This window comes from Puma concolor, chromosome C1, assembly GCF_028749965.1.
Source record: "Puma concolor isolate L17-30 chromosome C1, mPumCon1.1.hap2, whole genome shotgun sequence".
Classification (NCBI taxonomy): Eukaryota; Metazoa; Chordata; class Mammalia; order Carnivora; family Felidae; genus Puma; species Puma concolor.
This window is the reverse complement of record NC_141674.1, coordinates 65,783,492-65,805,698: the sequence shown is the minus strand read 5'-3', so window position 1 is coordinate 65,805,698 and position 22,207 is coordinate 65,783,492. Positions and strand designations below refer to the sequence as shown.

Here is a 22,207-nt window from a genome sequence, read left to right as displayed (position 1 = left end):
CGAGATCGTGACCTGGCTGAAGTCGGACGCTCAACCGACTGCGCCACCCAGGCGCCCCAAGAAAAGTAGCATAGGCTCTTAAAGTAGTATTGCTATCTAGAAACTTCACTTATTTGGAAAATTCCATTTCCCAGGAGCCATTGCAAATAATGATGCTTTTGGCATCTCCATGAATTAGAGGTAACTGCATCAGCTCACCTTGGACTAACTACCATCTACAGTTTAATTCTATTGAGTGGGAAAATTCTCCCAGCCCTCAATAGCATGAGAATGACTGAGGCACTGGTCCTCAGACAGCAGCTCCAACTTCCTGAGCAGGAGACTGAATAGGGCAGTAGAGGAACAAGATGACAATTACCTCATATGGGCCCAAGGGTGAGCTCCTTTCCGACCAGGTAAGGCTCTGTAGAGAGGATGAAGTCAGTAGCCACATCACGAGGGGCCAGATATCCTAGGAGAAGTTATATAATGAAGGTGTCCAGCTGGGAAAAGCCCCCCTAATTCCACATTTCCTGCCTGTGCCCAAGACCCTGCTCACCCCATCAGGGAAACTGCCTGTGAAACAAAAAAATAAGGGAAAGGACACTCCAGCCACCACAGACATAGTAAACACAGCCGTAACTACAGCCTATACAGAGGCAAAAAAACAACCTATCTTTATGTAGTTAAAGAAGCTTTAGAAAATATAGATGCAGAAAGAGAAAGGGGAAAGAGCCGACTACATACATATACAGTAAGTGTGCTCATATGCAAAAAGGATATATTAGGATCTTCTTTTCATTTATCAATATATACCTTAACAGAATCATTTTAAATTGCATCATATCCAATTTTACAGCCATATCCTTTTAATCAATCCCATGTTTCAGGGTATCCAAATTCTATTTTGTTATTTCTTGAGAGTGTCAGGAAGCCCTGGTTCAATACCAACTGACCAGTAGAGAGGAGTCAGACCCTTATTTTTTATAAAAGTTGGATGGAGGACACAGATCAGGTGTGCAGCCCAATGAGACTCCTAACAGGGTATCTGGAGTTAAACAGTTTCCTAGACAGACACAGGTAGAGCTGGAAAACCGCAGGCTTCCCCACAGTCAGGAGGCCTTCCCCATAAAAGCTGCACTTGGCAGGAAGCCAGTGAGGGCACATGCTCTGCAGGTAGAATGATGCAAAGTGTGAAAACAGTGGGAGTAGAGCCCTGACCACAACCAAACAAGCTGCTCCTTTTCCCCTGGGGAGGGTTCTGAGGTGGGAGAGGGCTGGAAGTATTCCAGAAGTGGCTGTCCCCCAACACAGAAGCCAGGCAAAAGCAGGTTACCTACTCAGTGCCATTTCAAAAACAAGGCTGTGATAACTATGCTTAAATTTTTACCTTTCTGCATTTGTCCAATTATTTTCTTAGAACAAATTCCTAGAAGTGGGATTCCCAAGTCAAAGCTAAAAGCATCTTTAAAATCTTTCACACATACTATCAAACTGCAGAGAAGACTATAGATTTACACTCCCAACAGCAATGGATGAAAGTGCACACTTCTTCACTCCCCTTGCTGTTGTGATAGGTTAAGATGGTATCTCATTATTGTGCTCGTTTGCATTTTGTTACTAGGACGGCTAAAATCTTTCCATTGGACATTTTTATTTTTTTCTTTTCGGACTCCTTTGGTATGCCCTCTGCTCATTTCTTTGGTGAGATTTTCATATTCTTATTCATTTGTAAGATGCAAAAACATTTAAGCAAGTCACTCTTCTTAATCTTATAATTGTGATGCGTCACATAGCAGTTAGAATCATAAGCCTAACACAGCATGATACTGAGGTTGAGAATGATCATTTCCATATTTATTAAAACTTTTCCTCATATCAAAGCAAGAACTTATTTGAAGAAGGGACAGGCTTTTGGAAAAGGTCAATATCTATAGCCCACAGAAGTGCTTGGATTTAATATCCTCTGATATTTAGTCTATGCACTGACATTTTTATTTCAAACTTTAAGACACGTCATAATTATTAATCCAGAAATCTGAAATTTTTTTCTTTTTTTTTTTAAGGAGAAAATAGTTCATGTTTCATTTTAATTCCAAGTACAAGAGAGACAGTTAAATTTCTTTAAACAACTGCTGACATCATCTCGAGGGGGTGAGGGCAGGAAATGACAGACCTGCATTCAAACACAATAATCACTTTATTACCAGATCTAATGACATGTCTGGGAGAGACCCAGAGTCTTGTCCAGTTAATGCCCCCTTGCCCTTCACTTTTTTATCAAAAAAAAAAAAAATCCTTAACAGATGTGCTTTATTTTGAGCATATTCAGTACACAGAACTTTAAAATTTTGAAGAAAAATTCAGGGTAATTACTTGTTCTCTTTATTAAAAGATTGCCATCAGAAATATCAGGTATAAACTGCTGACTGAGGCAAGGTGCACGGTTAAATGATTGAACTGATACAGACATTTTAAAATAAACAGTTCCCAGTATTTTGATCCACAATCTGCCAAGGATAGCTACTTTATGTTTTTAGGTAATACAGTTAAGCACTGGTAAACAAAACATTCTTTAAAGAACTTTAAAACTTTTAATGCATTATTCGATATTTTTAAGTTAAATTCCAGTTAGTTAACATAAAGGGGAATATTAGTTTCAGGTGTACAATACAGTAATTCGACACTTCCATACAACACTCAGTGCTCATCACAAGTGTACTCCTAAGCCCCATCACCTATTTCACCCATCCCCCCCATCCACCTCCCCTTTGGTCACCATCAGTTTGTTCTCTATAGTTGAGTCTGTTTCTCGGTTTGCCTCTCCCTTTTTTCCTCTTTGCTCATTTATTTTGTTTCTTATATTCCACATAAGTGAAATCATATAGTATTTGCCTTTCTCTGACTTCTTTCACTTAGTATAATGCTGTCTAGTTCCATCCATGTTGTTGCAAATGGCAAGATTTCATTCTTTTTGATGGCTGGGTAATATTCTACTGTATAAATGTACCACACCTTCTTTATCCATTCATCAATCAATGGACAGTTGGGCTGTTTCCATAATTTGGCTGTTGCAGATAATGCTGCTATAAACATCAGGGTGCATCCCTTTGAATTAGTGATTTTGTATTGAGTAAATACCCAGAAGTGTGATTGTTGGATCATAGGGTAGATCTATTTTTAACTTTTTGAGGAAACATCATATGGTTTTCCACAATGGCTACACCAGTTTGCATTCCCACCAACAGTATGAGAAGGTTCCACATTCTCACCAACACCTTTTGTTTGTGTTGTTGATTTTTAGCCATTCTGACAGATTTGAGGGAATATCTCATTGTAGTTTTCATTTATATTTCCCAGATGATCAGTGATGTTGAGCATCTCTTCATGTGTCTGTTGGCCAGCTGGAGGTCTTCTTTGGAAAAGTGTCTATTCGTGTCTTCTGCCTATATATTTTTTTAATTTTTCTTTTTTTTAACATTTATTTTTGAGACAGAGAGAGAGCATGAATGGGGCGGGGCAGAGAGAGAGGGAGACACAGAATGGGAAGCAGGTTCCAGGCTCTGAGCCATCAGCCCAGAGCCCGATGCGGGGCTCGAACTCATGGACCGCGAGATCGTGACCTGAGCCAAAGTCAGACGCTTAACCGACTGAGCCACCCAGGCGCCCCCTGCCTATATTTTAATTGGATTATTTGTTTTGGGGTGTTGAGTTTTAAAAGTTCTTTATATTTTTTGGATACTAACACTTTATCAGATAGGTCATTTGCAAATATCTTCTCCCATTCTATAGGTTGCCTTTTAGTTTTGTTGATTGTTTCCTTCACTGTGCAAAATCTTTTCATTTTTATGAAGTCCCAATAGTTTATTTTTGCTTTTTTTCCCTTTCCTCAAGAGACATATCTAGAGGGGCGCCTGGGTGGCTCAGTTGGTTAAGCGTCTGACTTCAGCTCAGGTCATGATCTCACAGTTTATGAGTTCGATCCCCACCTCAGGCTCTGCACTGACAGCTCAGACCCTGGAGCCTGCTTTAGATTGTGTCTCTCTCTGCCCCTCCCCCACTTGTGTTCTTTCCCTCTCTCTCAAAATAAATAAACATTAAAAAAAAGAGAGACATATCTAGAAAGAAATTGCTATGGTCAGTGTCAGAGAAGTTACTGCTTGTGTCCTTCTCTAGGATTTTTTTTATGGTTTTAGGTCTCACATTTAGGTCTTTCATCCACTTTGAATTTATTTTTGTGTATGGTATAAGAAAGTGGTCCAGTTTCATTCTTTTGCATTTTACTGTCCAGTTTTCCCAATATCATTTGTTGAAGAGACTATCTTTTTCCCACTAGATATTATTCTTGCTTTGTCAAAAATTAATTGACCGGGGTGCCTGGGTGGCTCAGTTGGTTTAGCATCCGACTTCAGCTCAGGTCATGATCTCACAGTTCGTGGGTTTGAGCCCTGCATCAGGCTCTGTGCTGACAACTCAGAGCCTGGAGCCTGCTTCTGATTCTGTGTCTCCCTCTCTCTGTGCCCCTCCCCCACTCACACTTTGTCTGTCAAAAATAAACATTAAAAAAAAATTTTTTTAAAGATTAATTGACCATATAGTTGTGGGTTTCAATAATATCTTTGTAAGAGGTCTTAAAGTAATGGATATTGAGCAAATGGTAGTAAACAATTCCTTAACAAAAAAATGTGCTTAGTCATTCTTTCTGTTAAAAAATGTTCCATTTTGGGAGCACCTGGGTAGATCAGTCAGTTAATTGATCTCTTCTCAGGTCATGATCTCATGGTCATGAGATGGAGTCCTCTGTCTGGCTCTGAGCTGGGCGTGCAGCCTAAGATTCTCTCTCCCTCTCCTTCTGCCCCTGCCCTACTCGCATGTGTGCTCTCTCATTCTCTCTCAGAAAAAAAAAAGAAAAAAATCTTCATTCTGTTTAATTCCCTTCTTAACAGTAACATACTTTTAAATCTACCAAATCAATAAATTTCAGAATTCTAAAATTCGTGCTAGTATGAATTGTCCCAAAATATTCCCTTCATCATCTTTATGCTTCTCCATAAAGTATAACAATACCTGTTAGAGCCCTCATCATTCACCATTAATTCAATAAACATTTTGAGAAGCTGCTAACATTCTTAAAAACTTAGTCTCTGCTACATTAGGAGCTAAGGTACAAAGATAAGTAAAACAGTTCTTACCCTCAAGGAAAACATGGTCTAGAGTTTATGGTCTAGCAGGGTAGACAGTGTACAGTTTATAGTGGGGGAGACAGAAAAAGAGAATCCACTGTGGTATAATCAAGTACTGACACTGAGCCCAAGGAAACAGTCACACTGAGGCTGAGGGAATCAGAGAAGGCTTCTAGGAGGAAGTGATGAGTCACTGAGTCCTGGACAATGAGCAGGTTCTAGCTAGGGTGATTCAGGCAAGTGTAAAGGCACAGAGGCAGATGGGTCACAACGAGGAGAACCAGTAGTACAGTTCAGTTCAGATGAAGCATAGAGTTGGGGTGGGCACAGTCAATGGTGAGAGCACTACAGAAGGAACATTACATCTTTACATCTCAATGAATGCTGACAAAAGTTGATGATGAAAGGCTATTCTTACCTTCCTCCCCCCATTTCACAGTTAAAGAAACAGAAAAATTAAAGTTAAAATTTTAAATTAAGTAACTTGCCCAAGGTCATATATTGTAGAAGTGGCTAAAATAAAATTCCAACTTAGAAATTCTGATTCCAGAGCCTAGGCTCATCTGCTAATCATGAATGGATTGTATGCTATGCTAAGGAATTTGAATTTCACCTTGAAGGTCATGTGAGGACAACAATTTTAAGCAGGAGAATGCTAGAGTCCATTTTGCCTTTTAAAAGGATGACCCATACTGCTAAAGGGACGAAGTGAGGCTAGACCTGAGATGGAACTATGTACGGTTCTGCCTGATGTACCCTGCACAACTAGAGGGAGGACCATCAAATGTGGTCTATGAATGGCACTCAAAGTTGTGCAATACACAACCTACATGACCACATTTAATGTAACTGCAAGTTAGGAGGTTATTACAGTAATCCAGACTTAAGATGTATGAGGGATTGAACTAAAGAAGAAGGGAATGGTTTATAATGCAGAAATAACAATGTAGAATCAACAGGAGCTGGTGGCTGGGTGGATGAAGATGGTGACACAGAAAGAGCAGTCAAAGAAGTTTTATTTTGTCTCAGGCTAAGTTGGAACTACATTTTTTCATCTTCCCTACTTGGTTCTGGGTTAGAAACTTGCACATGATTTGGAAAATGAAACGAAGGAGTCAGCCCTTATGCTCTGAAGGTCATCATGGTTACAGGTGAGTAGAGTAAGATGCAGAGAAGCAAGTGTCAGTCTGTGCTTGTTCTTCCCCACTCTACACCTTCCTCTGCCTCCAGATCCAGCTGTTCTTCCCATCTGCCTGTCCTGCTGACCCACAGCAACCCATAACCAGATACCCAACTGCAAACTCACAGAAGCAACCACGAGGACCAGATCACAGCCTTCCACAGACCTCCATGGGAGTGGAGTTCTCCTTTGTGGACCCTATCAGCAGATTCCCCTCAAGCTCGGACTTGTCCACCATGCCAATGTTTCAGGAAGACTGCTTGGTGACCACCCTGCTTCACCAACTCTCCTTCCTGGACCTTTACTTCCCCTGATCTCAGCAGGCTTTTTTTGTAGCAACTGAAAAGATTATTCTGAAAGGCATATAGAGCTGCAAAGAACATAGAAGAGTCAAAACAACTTTGGAAAAGAAAAAATTTGAAGGACTTACACCATTTGATGTCAAGACTTATAAATGAATCTATGACAGAGCTGTAAAGATGGACACCCAAATTACACAGGGGCAAAACATGTGGTAAACTTGCCTGGGATAACTTGGAAGGCAGAACATATGCCCATTGACACTGTAACTCTGGGGGAAGTGGTTGGCAAGAGAATAATTGTGGGCTTTTATTTTGTATCTCAGGCAAAGTATTTTTTTTTCCCTCATTAGCTCTTTTTTTTCAATATACGAAATTTATTGTCAAATTGGTTTCCATACAACACCCAGTGCTCATCCCAAAAGGTGCCCTCCTCAATACCCATCACCCACCCTCCCCTCCCTCCTACCCCCCATCAACCCTCAGTTTGTTCTCAGTTTTTAACAGTCTCCTATGCTTTGGCTCTCTCCCACTCTAACCTCTTTTTTTTTTTTTTTCTTCCCCTCCCCCATGGGTTTCTGTTAAGTTTCTCAGGATCCACATAAGAGTGAAACCATATGGTATCTGTCTTTCTCTGTATGGCTTATTTCACTTAGCATCACACTCTCCAGTTCCATCCACGTTGCTACAAAAGGCCATATTTCATTCTTTCTCATTGCCACGTAGTATTCCATTGTGTATATAAACCACAATTTCTTTCTTTTTTTTTTTTAATTTTTTTTTCAACGTTTATTTATTTTTGGGACAGAGAGGGACAGAGCATGAACGGGGGAGGGGCAGAGAGAGAGGGAGACACAGAATCGGAAATAGGCTCCAGGCTCTGAGCCATCAGCCCAGAGCCCGACGCGGGGCTCGAACTCACGGACCGTGAGATCGTGACCTGGCTGAAGTCGGACGCTTAACCGACTGCGCCACCCAGGCGCCCCTAAACCACAATTTCTTTATCCATTCATCAGTTGATGGACACTTAGGCTCTTTCCATAATTTGGCTATTGTTGAGAGTGCTGCTATAAACATTGGGGTACAGGTGCCCCTATGCATCAGTACTCCTGTATCCCTTGGGTAAATTCCTAGCAGTGCTATTGCTGGGTCATAGGGTAGGTCTATTTTTAATTTTCTGAGGAACCTCCACACTGCTTTCCAGAGTGGTTGCACCAATTTGCATTCCCACCAACAGTGCAAGAGGGTTCCTGTTTCTCCACATCCTCTCCAGCATCTCTAGTCTCCTGATTTGTTCATTTTGGCCACTCTGACTGGCGTGAGGTGATATCTGAGTGTGGTTTTGATTTGTATTTCCCTGATAAGGAGCGACGTTGAACATCTTTTCATGTGTCAGGCAAAGTATTTTAAGAAGTGAGCTCAAGTGAGGCACCTGGGTGGCTCAGTCGGTTAAGTGTCCCATTCTTCATTTTGGCTCAGGTCACGATCTTGCAATTTGTGAGTTTGAGCCCCACATCAGGCTCTGCGCTGGCAGCATGGACCCTGTTTGGGATTCTCTTTCTCCCTCTCACTGCCCCTCCCCACCTCAAAATAAATAAACTTAAAAAAAAGAGCTTATGAAATTGGCCAATTTGCAAGCCAATTTGGGAGCCTAACGAGGAAGGCTGTATGAAAGCTATTGGGCCCCAAATTTTAAAAGACAATTTTGAAAATATATCTGAACACAAAATCCCATTAAAATCTAGCTTTGTTGCTGCCACTGGGGCTAACAAAGTTAGTTGTGGTTGGGTTTGAGGATGAGGAATCCTGACTATAGAGATAGGACGGTCTCCCATTGTCGCTGACACCCTGTGAGACTTCTACCCACTCATCGTCATTAGAGGAAACACAATCCCTATGCAAAGGAATGTGGAGGAGAGAAAAAATACTCAAGGACCATGCCACCCTCCATGAACTGTGGACATTGCAGCAGCATCAATCTCCTAAAGTGCTCCTGCAACAAGATGGACAGAAGGGCCCTGCCTTCATTCTGGAGATTCTCACATCCAGATAAACTCCAGGTCTAAAGAATGTGCTGAAAATCCAAGCTTCAGAAATATATGTAATTTCTCTTGGAACTGGGCTTCTAACAACTTTTATGTATGTCAACAAAAGTACTGTAAATTGGGCTTTTCTAAGAAAAAGTGCCCAAAAATTCAGTATACTTGGTATTCTTGGCAGAATCTTTTGTTCTCTTTCATTTTTCAGTCACTTTATTACAACTTAATCTTTGTAAATACTACTTTGGGTCATCCAAGCTTCTGGAAGTACTTTGGATTATTGGAATTATAGTCTTCATTCTGAAAGTCTTCTTCATTGGCTCAAAATGCCTTACTTTATTGGGTACCCTCTTTCATGATGCCTTTTAAATCCAAGGATTAGTGGTATACATTCTTAGAAGAATTGTGTCAGTATAAATGAATTTTGTTCCATATCAGTTTGGTTTCATTACCTCATTAGCTACAGGGAGTTTGGTAATATAACTAGATTCTTGGGATATTACCAGCTTATTTTACTTCCTTTTAAAATTTTTGATTCTTTTTGGAAATCTGAGGACTTTCAGACAGGTTTTGTAATACTTTTTACATGACCAAGCTATAGAGTGACTTGTTCAGATGATATTTGATCAATATGTCAAGCAGAACTTCTTGAGATTATTTTTCCCATCTGTCAACATATATTTTCTCAAGAGTACATTACCTCATGGTTTCACCAAGAGAATGTCCACTGGTCAGAACTGTGATTTCAGACCATGTAACCAAATGGCAAGATGGGGATACTTCATCACACCTTCAAATATAAGTAAGTCCAGGGGTGCCTGGGTGGGTCAGTCAGTTGAGCATCCGACTTCAGTTCAGGTCATGATCTCATAGTTCATGGGTTCGAGCCCCACATTAGAGTTGCTGTCAGTGCAGATCCCACTTCAGATCCTCTGTTCCCCCTCTCTCTCAAAAATAAACATTTAAAAAAGAGAGACAGAAACAAATATAGTTAAGTCCTATAAACTATTAAGACTACAACATATTAATTTCATTTGGTTGTACTGACCATTGCTAAAGTCATCAGGATTTTAGTATGCACTCTCTCAAATAAACTTCAAAAAAAATATGTAAGTAATGTTTAACCTAACGTCTATATTGACATTTATTCTATCCTAATTACTTGACATGTGATTGCAGTATAAAACTATAAATGTATTTTCTTACTAATGTTATCAAAAACAGCAACTGCATAACTAAATTAAGAATTAATGGCTTCAGAAGAATTCAGGCATTCTTTTCAAACAATGTTTCAAAATAAGGAATATTTTTATGATAAAATATATCTTTATCCAAAATCTCAAAAATTCTTAAAGTTTTCATAAAATTTATATATTTTTTAATTTGAGAGGGTGTGTGAGAGAGCAGGGGAGAGGCAGAGAGAGGGGAAGAGAAAGAATCCCAAGCAGGCTCCACACTGCCAGTGCAGAGCCTGACGTGGGGCTTGAACCCACAAGCCATGAGATCATGACCTGAGCTGAAATCAAGAGTCAGATGCTTAACCGAGACACCCAGGTGCCCCAAAATTTACAGTATTTTATGATTTTTTTTAATGAGAATTTCATTTTAATGTTTTTTTAATTTACATCTAAATTAGTTAGAATATGGTGCAACAACGATTTCAGGAGTAGATTCCTTAGTGCCCCTTACCCATTTAGCTCATCCTCCCTCCCACAACCCCTCCAGTAACCCTCAGTTTGTTCTCCATATTTAAGAGTCTTTTATGAAAAAAAAATTAAAAAAAGACTCTCTTATGTTTTGTCCCCCTCCCTGTTTTTATATTTTGTTTCCCTTCCCTTTGTTCATCTGTTTTGTCTCTTAAAGTCCTCATATGAAGTCATATATTCGTCTAATTTCACTTAACATAAGTGGGTCGTAGGGTAGTTCTTTCTCTGCATTCTCACCAACATCTGTTGTTGCCTCAGGTGTTAATGTTAGCCATTCTGACAGGTGGAAGGTGGTATCTCATTGGGGTTTTGATTTGTATTTCCGTGATGATGAGTGATGTTGCGCATTTTTTCATGTGTCTGTTAGCCATCTGGATGTCTTCTTTGGAGAAGTGTCTATTCATGGCTTTTGCCCATTTCTTCACTGGATTGTTTTTTGGGTGTTGAGTTTGATAAGTTGTTTATAGATTTTGGATACTAACCCTTTATCTGATATGTCGTTTGCAAATATCTTCTCCCATTCTGTCGGTTGCCTTTTAGTTTTGATGATTGTATTTTTAAATGAAAGTTCTATATGTTATATTTTATCTTTAATAAGATTTTCTATGTGAATATTAATTTACTGAGGATGATATATTTTAATATTACTCTTTTAAACATTAGCAATATAAATTTAAATTTTCCAGTGTTATTACAAAGATTACATTAATGGTTAGCCTTTAACCTAATGGCCTCAAGGTAGCCACCATTAAATTGAGAAGGAAGGGTACGGGAACAAGAAAGCAAAGAAATAAGACTTGAGAATGACATCTAGGCAATCATTGGATGTATTTACTGGCACATGGAACTGACTAGATGCTAACAGATCAAAAGCCTTCTAGATTTCTAAGTGAACTGTACTGCCAAATAAATATAATCCCAACCTGAAAAAGCCTTAGACTATTTGAGCATTAAAACAATCCTCAGGACCTCACACTTGCACAAGTAGGAAACAGGCTGTGAAAGTTGTATAGCCTTCAAGAATACACTCCCAAATATCCCCTTCAGGTGTGGCCATAAAAAACATGACATGGAAGTCCCTCCCAGAGGATGGACCCAGGGCCATGGACAAAGGAGTTGACCAGGAGAGCAACGCCATGATCTAATCAAGGAACTTTCCCCCAACCCCACCTTATGAAGACAGGATATTTTCATAATGCTTGTTCAGGATTTCATATATACTAGCAACTAGAAATTGTTGAGTGTCTTCTGTTTTTCTGTTTTCCAAAAGAGAGGTTCATTTGTTTTTGTTTTGTTGAGTTATCCTGTTCCTGATTCACCACTCTATATTCAGATCACACAAGAGGCCCCATCCAGACACTATGTCCATCACTGGAATATCTGAACTTTGTGCCACTTCGCTGACTTCATAGGTCTTTGGGTGCCTCCTATGAGAAATGGATATTTTCTATAAAAGAATGGAATAGATATTTGTGACCAGAAAGAAAGACTGCGGAGGATACTGGTTAGCAAGTCATTGAAAACCATTTTCTTTTTCTCCTGGGACACTGTTAGCCTGTTTTGTGGTCAGTACTGACCAATATAATGTGAGAAGTAACATCTGTTGCTTCCAGGCCTGACTTGTTTGGCCTCTGACTCATGACCCTCATGCCTTTTTCCTTCCAGCTGGCTAGGCTGGAGATGAGAAGAACAACTTTGGAAGTTGTGGTGTGAACATGGGGGATCCAAAGGACAGAAGAAACAGGAGTCCCTAAAAACGTGTAGAGAAATGCCACCCTCTAGGAGTGACTGTATTCCATTCTTACCTGAACAAAAATAAATATACTTTAATCATATTAAGCCCCTGAGGTTTGGAAGGTTATCTATTACAATCACTAATGTATATACAGCAGAAAGAACAGCACAAAGATAGGAAGATTGAAAGAAATGACACAGCCTGAGGAGGGTAAGTGGTTCTCTTTGGCCAAAACATAGGCACAAGAAAGAGAACAGCAATGAACAAGAGGTTCCTTTGGGCATATTGCTATGGGTCTTAAACACATGCAAAAATTTGGACTTTATTATGTAGAAATGGGGACCATCAAAAGTTTATATCTATTATATATCTTCTATTTAAAACTGCTAGAGTCAGTGCTGTCAGTAATCTGCCTTTTCTCAGGCAATTAAGAATCCATATCTTTCACACACTGTTGCCCTCCAAAATTGAGAATATACAATATAATCACCAAGCTGACAACAGCTTTTGCAATCTGTTAAAGCTGCAACTCACATCAAAATGGATCCTGCCAAATTCAGTAAAAAAATCGAGAATCAGGGGTGCCTGGGTGGCTCAGTTGGTTAAGCATCTGACTTCAGCTCAGGTCATGATCTCGCGGTTTGTGAGTTCCAGCCCCGCATCGGGCTCTGTGCTGACAGCTCAGAGCCTGGAGCCTGCTTCAGATTCTGTGTCTCTCTCCCCCTGCCCCTCCCTCCCCTGCTCACACACTCTCTCTCTCAAAAATAGATAAACATTAAAAAAAATTTTTTTAAGAAAATGGAGAATCAGTAACCTTCAGAGAAAAAAGTCAACTTTCAAAACCTGTTTCTTCATGAAAGTGTGGTGTGTCGGGGGGAGGGAAAAAAGGAGATGTCTTTGCAGATAATGCTATTCCTGCAACAAAAGAAAACTGAAAATGGGCTTAAATCAGGGGCGCCTGGGTGGCTCAGTTAAGCGCCTGACTTCAGCTAGGGTCAAGCCTTGCGTTGGGCTCTATGCTGACAGCTCAGAGTCTAGAGCCTGCTTCAGATTCTGTCTCCCTCTCTCTCTCAAGAATTAAAAACATTAAAAATAAATTAATTAAATTTAAAAAGACGGGCTTAAATCATGGTCACATTTACTAAGCTCCTTCCATGTGTGTCTAGCAGGTGTCCTGCTAGAAGTCTACAATACAAAGATAAATTACTTACCAGGACTTCGAATTACTCAGAGTAATACAATTAGTAGGAACAAAAACAGATTAACCAGGATACATTAGTGTACATGCTGTTATAAAAATAGAACCCAATCGAACTACAAGGTTTGGGGAAGAATCTGGGGTCACAGAACTTTCTTAGCCTCATACTGAAGATCCTTCTTGATCAGACTCAACCTACCCTTGCAGACTGAAATTTTGGTACTTTTCTTCACAAAATCATTTGCTCTCATACCTATCCTCCACCTTCCCACATCCATGCCTTGCCTGCTACCTCATTTTCTCTCCCTGACTCATTGCTGGCCACTGTTTAATGCACTGCCAAGACTCTACCCATGAACTCTCCCCTGGTTCCAGTGGGATGTATTCTCCCCCTTCTCAGGGGTCCCATCAGAGCCCTCGCAGGAAATTACCACTCCTCTGTTTTGCATTATGGCTACTTTCTGACTTGCTAGTCTTGTCTCATCTCCACTCCAAACTATAAGCCCCCTGAGGATCAGGAATGTTTCTGGTATGGCACCTTGTATGTACATAGTGGATTTTCAGCATTTTTTGAATGTTAGAATTTTAAACCCAAAACCCACTCCCTGCAGATGCTAACTCAGCACACACAAATAGTCACTGCATTCTTTGGTCCAGAGCTAAATTGCTGGGTGTATGGTATTTTCCCATGGGAGGGGAACAATCCTGAAAGAATATTCAGTAATAACAAGCTGAAGAAATAAAAATAGTACTACACCCTGGTTCTAACTAGTGCCTAGTTGTATTGCAAAAATTAAGATTGTCCAATTGGTCAAAATGCTTACATACTGATTAGAATGTATTAAAATGTTTAAGTTTGCCTTACTGCAAAACAATCTTTTATAGAAAAATCTCTACTTTAAAATATGTCAGCATTTGCTCTTAAGCAATCCAGAGAGGAGAAAATGGAAAGTGGCCTCCCCTTTCTAATATCAATACCATTAGCAAATGGTATTGACATGAGGGCAGCTGGAAATATGGTCTATAAAGTCCCCACACTACACTGATGCTATAAGAGCTGGAAGCTAAAACATGGAGACAAATCAGCATTATTCAGTACGGAATGGTCAAAGCCAGAAGTAGAAAAAAATTGATGTCTATAAAATATTGAAGTAGACTGAATGTGTTCACTGAGGCCTGGAACATAATAAAGGAAATACATGCTTAAAATTTAAGTGAGGACAAACTTAGGATAAGTAGAAATATGTACAAGTTTTTTTAAGTGGGATGAACTTAAGGTTTTGTTAAGAGGTAAGAGCAGATGAGAATGAAAATATAAATCCATGGATAATAGCTTCATAAAATATTAATAGAGGAATTTTTGTGGCAGTGGTCCCCAGTCTGTTGAGTACTGGGGCCCCTTGGCCACCATAATTAGTACAAGGACACTGTAACTACATAAACACAGCAAGCCCTGTCTGTGGACTGTATAAACAACATGCCTAACACATTTGTACTACCATTTGACACAAACACAAAGATGTTTTTCCTGAGTAACAGAATGTCAGACAGGTTGGGGAAACTGGGCAGACTGATCTAGTAGGAACACACAGCTCTGAGAAGAGCTGTCAGGAGGAGAGGGAAAACTCTACTCACCAGGGGGGCACATGATGTTTGGGAAGGATCCCAGAAGGAGCACTGGCTTTGAAAGGCCCTGAGCAGAAAACAGAGGACAGAGCCTGCAAGATGGCACAGGCTGTGTAGTGAGTAAAGGAACCTCTCAGATCTTCAAGACAATTACCACATTCAAAAAATTCTGTGTATGGTTAAAGTTTTTGTGGGAAATGGTCAAGGGGCTGAGCTTCTGGACCACCGCAAACAGCATAAAAAGTGGAAGTAATGGGACACATGAGGAATTAAAGAGTGGGAAATTAAAGGAAACAGGAGAAGGGGCACCTGGGTGGCTCAGTCAGTTAAGTGTCTAACTCTTGATTTCAGTTCATGTCATGATCTCATGGTTCATGAGTTCAATCCTGCATTGGACTCTGTGCTGACAGCGTGGAACCTGCTTGGGATTCTCCACCCCCCACCTGCCCCTCCCCTGTTCACACGTGCTCTCTCAAAAAAATAAAAAATAAAAAAAGGGGGGGCAGCATTGGGGCACTTGGGTGGCTCAGTCAGTTGAGCATCCGACTTTGGCTCAGGTCATGGTCTCATGGTCTGTGAGTTAGAGCCCCATGTTGGGCTCTGTGCTGACAGCTCAGAGCCTGGAGCCTGCTTCGGATTCTGTGTCTCCCTCTCTCTCTGCCCCCCTCCCCAACTTGTGCTTGATCTCTCAAAAATAAATGAAAAAAAATTTTTTTAATTAAAAAAAAAAAAGGTGGGGGGCAGAAGCACTATGCCTGTTATAGGCCCTGGAAATGGAGCTCAAACCTAATTTAATCTGGCATGGGGGTCTTGGGCAGTATCGGAGTTTCTTACATAAATTCACTCAAAAGTGTTCCTGAATCCTCAGAAGCTTTTTGTCATTATGTGTTTCCTTGGTTGATGGAATAATGCAAAAAAAAAAAAAAAAAAAAAAAAAAAAAAGATTTTTGTACTATAGATTTTGCACTATAGGTTGATGGAATAATGCAAAATCAAAAAAAAAAACAAAACAAAAAACAAACAAACAAACAAAACCACTATTTTCAGAGTACTGGCCTGTTCTGACTGAAGCAAAGAGGAATATGAAGTTGTTAGCTTCACCAGACAGGGAAGGCTGAACTCAGTTCACCAGAAAACTATGAAATGCCACATAGGCCACGGTCTTCTTTGAAAGCATCCATGGACCACATCCCAGTCCCATGTATTGCCAAATAAATAGGTAATGCTAGTCACAGAAAGACCCTGAATGGGTGTAATGGTTAGAGCTTTCATCGAAACTTGTTTCCTTTCCTTGCTCTGTTCCATTTAATCCTCACAACAACCCTATTGGGAAGTTAACATTATTAGCCTAGTATTAAAGATGAAGAAACTGAGGCATAGAATTAATCAAAGTCATATAGTTAGTAAACAGCACAGAGTCCAAAACTTTGACTGTGAAGCCTGTAAGAATTAATCAACTATGTATTGTACACTGTGCAAAGTACTAAAACAAGCATATGATTAGCAAATGTTATGTATATTACTGCATTAGGGTTCTCAAGAGAAACAGAACCAGTAAGATGTAGGAATTGGAATATACGAATTCAATCACATGAGTATGGAGGCTGGCAAGGCCAAATCTGCAGTGATCTTCTTGAAATCCAAGAGAGACAATGCAGTTCCAGTCTAAAGCAGGTGCAGGTACAGGAAACCTGAGATACAGAAGAAGTCTGAAGACAGTCTACTGAAGACTTTTTTCCTCTTACTCCAGGGAAGGTCAATCTTATTCTATTTAGACCTTCAACTAATTGGATGATGCCCACCCACATTATAGAAAGCAACCAGCTTTACCCCTTAAAATATTAATCTCATCAAAAAATACCCTTGCAGATATACCCAAAATAATGTATGACCAAATATCTGGGCACCCTATGGCCCAGTCACATTGACATACAAAATTAACTATCACAATTACATTCCAAATGAACTTTCTTTCAACCCTTTATCCTTATAGTACCTTTATAACTTACATACTTTACTAGTCTGGAATTTAATACAAGTACTTTTTAGTCTCAAATACTTAAGAACCCACAATTCCCTTTATAGCAATTAAGGATATAATTTACATTTGTATCTCTTATTTTTAAACTTTAAATTAGATTTTAAATGTAGACTTTCAATTGCTATGTCCTCAGGGAACTCCTAAACTTAATAAGACATGAATTTGAAATTAATGCTTTCAGAATTAAGCTTTCTGATAAAAATCTTACTTAAGCAAATTTTATTATTTTTCACATTTACTACAGAGATAAAGATAAGGGGGAAAAATGTCTCAGGAAAATGAGTTCTGAGGCAGAAAGGGCAATTTAAATCAGGAAGTGACAAAATGACAAACAGCAGCTAATAAAATGCCTGGTAAAAAAGAACTTTAGGGCTATGAGAATGATATCTAGAAACAAAAGGGAGTCCTACCTTGCTGTTCAGAGCTAAGGGTTAGTGTTAGAGTTAGGGCTAGGTCTCACTGTTAAGGTTCCCTAGGGTAGGAATCACATCTTTATGTCTCCCTCCATCTACCATGAGGTATAATACAGGCCTTGCATTTTGTCAAGTTAAAAAAGAATAGATATTTGGAGAAAAGTAACTTAGCAGAAGGAAATTAAAAAAAAAAAAAGAAAAGAAGGAATGTGCTGTCCAGGCATGTGATATGGCTTGGTTACAGGCTTATTAGGTAAGAAGGCTGAGATTCCAAGACCTTTTTAGATTATTAAAGGAGTAAGATTTACATGAAGGCACATTCCCAAGGCCTGACACACTTATTTAGCTCAAGAAATACTTTAATTCTTCCCTATGACAATAAAACATAACAAAAATTGGTCATTTAAAAATCCCCACTATTGGGCTGCCTGGGTGGCTCAGTCGGTTAAGCGCCTGACTTCGGCTCAGGTCATGATCTCGCAGTCCGTGAGTTCGAGCCCCGCATCAGGCTCTGTGCTGACAGCTTGGAGCCTGGAGCCTGCTTCAGATTCTGTGTTTCCCTCTCTCTCTGACCTTCCCGCATTCATGTTCTGTCTCTCGGTCTCAAAAATAAATAAACATTAAAAAAAAAATCCCCACTATATCCCCCACCTACCAGGCTCCCCCCACCCCTTAAAAAGCTAGTAACTTTTCTAGGTTACTTAGGAAAAAAGAAAGTTCATTTCCAATTCTCCTTTTCTAATCTTTCTGCCAACTTCAAATATTTGGGCTTTGCATTTCAGCTTAAAAATCTTTTTTGAAACACACACACACTAGGATTTATGTCAATCTCAGTTCTGATTAGAAATGCAAAGTCAGCTTCACTTGGGGTACAGCACTATGGGAATTCTAATGCAATCAGAGGTCAGACATTCCTTCAAAGTCACAAGAACTCTCACATAGATTGATTTATTTATATATATATATATATATATATATATATATATATATATATATATATGGCAATCCAAAAACCTTTTCACTTTGTATAGTACATTTCCAGGAAAGAAACCCCAAACTTTCATAACTGATATACACAAAACACCAATTAAGCAAAGCTGTTGTCAAAGCTTTCAGAGCAAGAGCAGAAATTCTGGCCTAAAACACAGGGTCCGTAACAACTGAGAAAAGTGCCTTGAGGTCCTTCCAATTCCAATATTCCATCTGAAAGAATAAGCACAGCCAATTGTCTGGACATAGAGTCCACTCGTTAGAAAGCAAATACATAAGGAGAGAGTTCATTAGAATAGAGGTACAGTCAGAGAAGAATGAAAATCATTAACCCCAGGGTTAGAAGTCATATGGTAATTTTCTAACCACTCTTACTAATGAAATCATAGAATCTTAGGATTGGGGGAAGTATTAATATATAATCTAGATTCCAGACAAAACACTGCATCAGAAAGATGACTACCCATATTTTGCAAATTCAATTCTTATGCTTAGTGAACTGTATTTGGAAACAAGCAAAAAACAAAAAACAAAACAAAACCCCCCAAAAAAATGAAAAACTTGACTTTAGCCTTTTTCAAGTTATTGGCAATTTTACTTGCAGCTTGAGTTTAAATTTTTTTTTTTTTCAACGTTTATTTATTTTTGGGACAGAGAGAGACAGAGCATGAACGCGGGAGGGGCAGAGAGAGAGGGAGACACAGAATCGGAAACAGGCTCCAGGCTCTGAGCCATCAGCCCAGAGCCTGACGCGGGGCTCAAACTCACGGAGCGCGAGATCTGACCTGGCTGAAGTCGGACGCTTAACCGACTGCGCCACCCAGGCGCCCCTGCAGCTTGAGTTTAAAAAGAATGACTTTCCAAAAAACAATGAAGTATGAAACATTTAGGAAGATAGTTATTTAGAAAATTGATAAATTTACACAATTTTTTAAACGTTTCAACTATTTTTAGACCCATTTTAAGCAGAGAAAAAGATTAAAAGCCATAAGGAAGAAGGCTGAAAAAGACATGTACACTACTTCATTAAATGTGAAAAACATGGCCATGACATGTGCACCTGCTGCTTCTAGTGCCCACAATGGGATCTCTGTCCCAGTGACATAGGTCAACTGCTTGATCCTTCAAGCTCTTGCTAAGGCCAACAGACACAGGTATTTTATTACAACATTTCTCTATTTCTTTCCAATAGCTATATTTCAAAAGATGACTTGCTTCTCTCCTGGAGTGTGACTAAGGCTTTGTTTAAATGAAGAGGTCATAGATGCTTAACACTTCTTAAGCTTATTTCACTTAGTCGGTCACTTCTTTCAGTTATCTAAGCCTTTTTGTTGAACACTGGACAAAAATAGTCCTGATGAGGTCTTCTGGAGAGTAATGTGCTGTTTGCCTGGGAGAACTAGCTTTAAAAATTACATCCTCCTTTAGCTCTAAAAATTTGTCACTTATGTCTCTGAAATAAAGCACAGCATGAAAGAAAACACAAACATTATCCATGTAACCTTGATTTTCTGGGAGAGTCCAAGTTTCATGAATTAAAATATAGTATTAAGTGTCAAATTATAGAGGTTTGGTTGAATAAGTTGTAATATATCATACAATAGGCAACTATAAAGCCATTTAAAAGATGTGTGGAAGAATATGAAATGGAAAATGTATTAAGTGTTTAGGTTAGAAACCAAATTATAAAAATTATAGCCCTGATTTTATAGAGGCAGCAATAGGATTGAAAACTACACCAAAATAATAATTGCAGTTTTATTTATGTGGTGAAATTATGTGTGATTTTTACTTTTTCCTTGAACTTTTCCATACTTAACTTTTCTATAGAAAGTATCGTATTAAATAGATTAAAAATAATTGTAAAAAGAAAAGTCACTATTACCACTCAGCAAAAGATACATGAAAAAGTAAAAGTTGCAGTGTTTCCTATGATCTTTATATCTGCATCTTTTCCATGATTTTTTTTTAAATTTTTATTTACATCCGAGTTAGTTAGCATATAGTGCAACAAAGATTTCAGGAGCAGATTCCAGTGACTCATCCCCTCTGTATAACACTCAGTGCCCATCCCAACAAGTGTCTTCCTTAATGCCCCTTACCCATTTAGCCCATCTTCCCACAACCCCTCCAGCAACCCTCAGTTTGTTCTCTGTATTTAAGAGTCTCTTATGTTTTGTCCCCTTCCCTGTTTTTATATTATTTTCGTTTCCCTTCCCTTATGTTCATCTGTTTTGGTTTTAAATTCCACAAGTCATATGATATTTGTCTTTCTCTGACTTATTTCACTTAGCATAACACCCTCTAGTTCCATCCACATTGTTGCAAATGGCAAAATTTCCTTCCTTTTGATTGCCATGTAATACTCCACTGTGTGTGTGCGCGTGTGTATACACACACGCGTACACACACACACACCACTTCTTTATCCATTCATCTGTCAATGGACATTTGGGCTCTTTCCATACTTTGGCTATTGTCAATAGCACTGTTATAAACATTGGGATGCCTGAGCACACCAGATTCCCTTAGGTATATATTAGTAGTGCAATTGCTGAGTCATAAGACAGTTCTTTTTTTTTAATTTTTTGAGGAACTGCCACACTGTTTTCCAGAGTAGTTGCACTCATTTCCCTTCCCACCAGCAATGCAAAAAAGATCCTTTCTCCACATCCTTGCCAACATCTGTTGTTGCCTGAGTTGTTAACGTTAGCTATTCTGACTGGTGTGAGGTGGTATCTCATTGTGGTTTTGAGTTGCATTTCCCTGATGATGAGTGATGTTGAGCATTTTTTCATGTGTCTGTTAGCCATCTGTATGTCTTCTTTGGAGAAGTATCTATTCATGTCTTTTGCCCATTTCTTAGCTGGACTGTTTGTTTTTTGGGTGTTGAGTTTGAGAAGTTCTTTATAGATTTTGGATACTAACCCTTTATCTGATATGTCGTTTGCAAATATCTTCTCCCATTCCATTGGTTGCCTTTTAGTTTTGTTGATTGTTTCCTTCCCCATGCAGAAGGTTTTTATCTTGATGAGGTCCCAATAGTTCATTTTTGCTTTTGTTTCCCTTGCCTCTGGAGACGTGTTGAGTAAGAAGTTGCTGCGGCCAAGGTCCAAAAGGTTTTTGCCTGCTTTCTCCTCAAGGATTTTGATGGTTTCCTATCTTACATTCAGGTCTTTCATCCATTTTGAGTTTATTTTTGGGTATGGTGTAAGGAAGCAGTCCAGATTCATTTTTCTGCATGTCACTGTCCAGTTTTCCAGTATCATTTGCTGAAGAGACTGTCTTTATTCCATTGGATATTCTCTTCTACCTTGTTCAAAATTAGTTGGCCATACCTTTGTGGTCCATTTCTGGGTTCTCTATTCTGTTCCATTGATCTGAGTGTCTGTTCTTGCCTAGTATCATACTGTCTTGATGATTCAGCTTTGTAATACAGCTTTAAGTCTGGGATTGTGATGCCTCCAGATTTGGTTTTCTTTTTCAGGATTGTTTTGGCTATTCGGGGTCTTTTCTGGTTCCATACAAATTTTAGAATTATTTGTTCTAACTCTGCGAAGAATGGTGGTGTTATTTTGATAGGGATTGCATTGAATATGTAGATTGCTTTGGGTAGTATCGACATTTTAACAATACTTGTTCTTCCAATCCATGAGCACAGAATATTTTATTTTTTTTCTTTATTTTCTTTATATTTTTCCTTCAATTTCTTCCATAAGCTTTCTAGTTTTCAGTGTGCAGATTTTTCACCTCTTTGGTTAGATTTATTCCTAGGTATTTTATGGTTTTTGGTGCAGTCATAAATGGGATCAACTCCC

The 22,207-nt window shown here is 39.1% G+C and overlaps 1 pseudogene; it reads left to right on the top strand.

Moving 5' to 3' along the window:
* Positions 1–347: 347 nt before the first annotated feature.
* On the top strand, positions 348–9,482 carry LOC112864121 (E3 ubiquitin-protein ligase RNFT1 pseudogene; annotated as a pseudogene).
* The last annotated feature ends 12,725 nt before the right edge of the window (positions 9,483–22,207 follow it).